Here is a 4526-nt window from a genome sequence, read left to right as displayed (position 1 = left end):
GGTCGCGGCTGGCCGGTGAGGAACCGGCAGGGGCACGCGACGGGGTGGATGCCCAGGGAGGGTTGGTTTTCTGGTGCTCCAGAGAGAAATAGCCGCTCTCTATGCAGTGCTTTGGCCAGCTCTCCTCAGGCTTCTGGCTGGCAGGATGGTGCTCTGGGACGGGGAGAAGGCCGTTACTGGGGGAGGCACGAGTGACGCGGGATGCCACCACATCCACAGCAAAGCAGGTCTTCGGAGGAGAGCTAGAAATGGTCCAGGAGGGCAGAGATAAAACCCAGACTCCCTCCAGGCGGGGTGGGAGCGCTGGGACACAGTGCTGCGAGCCAAGGGCATGCCAAACCATGCAGACAGAGAACACCCGGGAGACCCATGGTTCATGGTCAGCACACACAGAGATGCCATCTCCTGGACTCTGGGCCGCATCCCTTTGCATGGTGCCCGCAGAGGTGTCAAACGCCTCCTGGGACCAGAACCAGGTAAAGAGATGCTAAATCTAAATAGAGATCTGCCGTGAACTTCAGAGATCCCCGGGTGGAAAGCAAACCAGAATGAAGATCTCACATGGGAGCAAACCAAGTGTACCTGCTTTCAGCGGGCAGATTTCTTTCCTAAAGCCCTGGGCCTCGGTTCTCACCCAGGATCCAGAGGAAATGGGCTGAGCCCACCTGGGTCTGTTGGCCTGCGGGGCTCGTGGCCGCACCTCCTCCTTGTGGCCCGTGTAGCTCATGTCCCGTTTGCCCGATCCCAAAGTGTTGTCCCACAACCGGGTCATTTCCCCGTCCTGGGAGACAAGATAGGGCAGATCTCTGCAATGGGGACCAGTAGCTTTTGTGGGCCGGAAGGAGGTAAGAGCATATATCAGAAGTTACAGCCCGTTCAGCCCAAAGCTTCTGGTAAAAAGGAACCTGGAAAGGAGCTGTGTGAGCATAAGATGACGCCAGCCTAACAATAATGGGCATGGCAAGAAACAACATAGGAAAGTCCGCATGGGGTAATCCAGGAGCGAATCTCATGTGCTCTTTAGGGGGAGAGCCTCCTTTGTGGGAACTAAGGGTCTCAGCTGATCCCCCTTGCATCTCAGGACCTTCTGAATGTGCCCAGGAGAAGTGGCATTGAAAGGCCAAGGGAGCTGGGGAGACCGAAATAACCCAAACCACGAGAGATCCCCATCTCACCCTGGCGAGCGTGGAGTTGGCTTCGGCACAGGCGCTGGGGTTGGTGCCGGTTTCTCTGTGCTCACCCTCAGCTCCGGGGCTGAGCAGGGGATATCCCCTGCTCTCTTGCCAGCTGTGGGGCAGGGAGAGAGGACAGCTGGTGGTCAGCACAGCCCACAGAGCTCGGGGCGGGCAGCAGCACCAGCAGCCCGAGCCACACTGGCTCTCCCTCCACTGGATGGGCACAGGCTGGCAGAGCCCATCCTGGGGCCACCAGCCTTGCTCTAGAGGCAGTGAGGAGGAAGGAGACTCTTTTGGTGGCCCCCTGATGTCTACTGGGACAGCCAAGAGGAACCCGGTTAGAGGGCATGGTGTGGGGGTTGCTCAGCCCTTTTTCCTAGGCATCGGTGTGCAGAGCATCAGGGAGAAGGTATCTGATTTCCCCCTGCTTGGCTTCCTGCTCCCCCTCCTCCATTTTTCACACTGAGGGGGCTTGTTGAAACAGCACGGCTCCCGGCTGGTACTCACCACTCTGTCCCCTCCGCTGGGCCCACGCACACGTATACTTCGCAGTGGGGGGCTAAAATGCAGAGGGCGTCCCAGGGCCCACCTGGGTCTGTGTCACTGCCAGCATCGCGCCCTGCGACCTCCACGGCATGCTCCTGCGAGGAAGAAGGGGATGCAATGGTCCTGTCAGCATGTCGAGGATGAGAAGAAAGGCTGCCTTTCGGAAATGCCTGCTTCTTCTCCCTCCTCCGAGAGCAGCCTGGCCTCCAGGGCTCTTGATGCCTCACGCAGCCCACTGTTGAGATTTTTCTCCTACTTCAGGAGGCCAGAGAGAACTAGCATGCTCCTATTTGATGCTGAATGCTGCAGGCATCCCAGAGACAGCGTGTGGATGAGGGCTCAGGGAACGCCCCCCCGGCATTGGCATTGATGCTGCTGGCGGCCGTTCTTCTTTGCCACCCAGATAGCCCGGGGAGAGGCAACGGAGCCAAGAGGGAGGGCAATTTTTGCAGCGAAGGCTGCAGCCCCAGCCTCTCTCTGTCAGGGCTTGCAGGCATCTCAGCATCCTCCCCAGCCCTTTTACCTGTGGGGCTTATGAGCAGCAAGGGGGGAGGCTCCGGGGAGCCATCTGTCCACGTTGCCTTCTCTCCAGCATCTCGCCCGCACCGGGATTCACTCAGAGGCGACAGCTCTGAGCAGATCGCGGGTGAAGGGCTGAGGTAACCTTAGAGGGCCCGGGGCCAAGGGCAGAGAGGGCGAGAAAGAGAGAGGGAGGCTCATTACTATTTCATCATCCCAGGCCAGTCACTCCTGGAGGACAGCGAACAACACGAAACCCTCCATGAACATGAAACCGGCTGTTGCCCTGTCAGAGGCAGCCAAGCAGCTTGTGCATCCGGCCCTGTGCCGAAGGACTGTGTTGGATCGAGGTATCCAGAGCCCAAAGTCCTGTGAGATTTATCCCCCTCCTGCCTTCCCCTCCGGGAACAGCTCACTGCAGGTGCACCAGGGACAGGATTCAGCCCCGGCCCTAAGCTGACAGCCAGGGGCCACAGGGACGTCCCCCAGAACTATATTTTAGGTGAGGCAGGCTGTAAATGCCAGCAGGCATCAAGCAGAGATTAATCCAGGGTGGGTCCCTGCTCTGCTAGTCCCCCCTTCCCTCCTTGTAGCTTTGCATCTGCAACACCCCTGCTTTCCCTTCCAAGTTCTATCAAGCCCCTCGTACCCGGTGTCCAGCCCTTCCCTGCTAAGGTGGCTCCCAGCCCTGGCCTGGGCATGGTTAAATGATGGATCCCCATGCCTGGGAAGACTCTCTCCCCATGGAGCCTTCCCCCAAAGACATCTAGAAAGCCCAGCTGAGCCTTTGTCTTAGGGATTTCCATCTCTACAAAGGCACATGGAGTCCCAGTGTGGAACAAAGGGGCCCTTAATGAAGTATTCATAGCCTCCAGGTGGGATGGACCAGCTCACCTGGATAGCATGCTGGTGAGCCCCTGCAGCTCGGAAACAGTGCTGGCACAGGCTCTTTGCAAATATGTTGGCTTCAAAGTTCATGCAGGGCACGTCATCTACTGAACCAGACATCGTTCATAGCAGGGACGAAGATCTTTGGCTGATGGGCTGCTGGCAGGGGGCAGCCAGGAGGAAAAGGAAGAAGGAACAGCAGCAGAAGACCAGAGCTTAGGGTTCCCCAGCCTAAGGCTCCTGTAGAAGCAGGGATGTTATTCCCAGACGGAAGTTTGCTGCTCTCAGTTGGCAATACTGGAATCGAAGGGCATCCTGGTGCGAGGTGATCAGTATGATCCATATAATTACAGACAATAAAAGGGTATGGTCCAGCAGGGACCTCTTTTAGAAGGGGGCACTGCACTGCACCCTCTAATGATTGCTGACATCCCCCAATTTGGGAGTCCCTGCAAACAGAGGGAATGATGCTCACGTCCTGCTATTTTGTTTGATGGAAGTTTTCTTCCTTCAAGCTCTCTTAAAAGGCACAAAAAGGAAACCTTTCTTCTTGACTATGTCACTCATAAAGGGATAGCTATAAGCAGCTTAGGAAGTTTGGAAACCCACTGAGACTCTTCCTAAACTTGTTGATCCCACTAAAATTTCTGAGACCTGTAGGATAGTCGATTGCAAAACTGTGAAGGGCAACAAGCATTGCTAGCACAACAGCTGGGCTCCATACTTCTGTCCTGGCTTTTCGCAAGCATCCTGTCCACCATCACCTCCTCTGTCCCGCAGGGTTTGAGAGTGAGTCCTTGGATTTGACGATGTGATCTGTGCTGGGAGGGCTCTGCTTAATTTTTCCGGAGGAGGCACCAACAGGACAGGAAATCAGTGTGGGATGAATCCAGCATCCCTGAAGTGAACATGCCACTGCTGCTCTATACATGGACACTTGAGTCAGAGCAGCTGATCAAGGCTATAGCTGCTCCCCAAAACAACCAGGGCCAACTGTCAATGCCAAAGGCAAGCTATAATTTTTGTTTGTCAGTGAACTCATTTGCAATACAGCAAGTTGCACTAGTGCCAACCTTACAGCCTCCCTTCCTCACATTGGGGCATGTTTTCTTGACTTGTTCACACAAAATGCCAGACAGGAGCCTAAACACTCACCTGCCAGGGATGCAGCACGAAACACCCCAACATTGCTGCCCACCCCTGCCCACGGAGTGCCACCCGTGGCTGGAGCCCATGGCACCCCGCTGCCTGATGGGCAAATCATTGCTCCCCACATCCCTTGGGGCCTACTGCCAGGATAACGCTGTGATCCCCAGGGCCTCTGGCACGCACGCATGCAGCCAGCCATGCCCAGTGCTCCCAGAGCCTTCCTACCCTCGAGCAGAACCCACCTCCCGC

Source organism: Pygoscelis adeliae, unplaced genomic scaffold, assembly GCF_000699105.1.
Source record: "Pygoscelis adeliae isolate BGI_AS28 unplaced genomic scaffold, ASM69910v1 Scaffold399, whole genome shotgun sequence".
Taxonomy (NCBI): domain Eukaryota; kingdom Metazoa; phylum Chordata; class Aves; order Sphenisciformes; family Spheniscidae; genus Pygoscelis; species Pygoscelis adeliae.
This window is presented reverse-complemented; position numbering follows the sequence as displayed.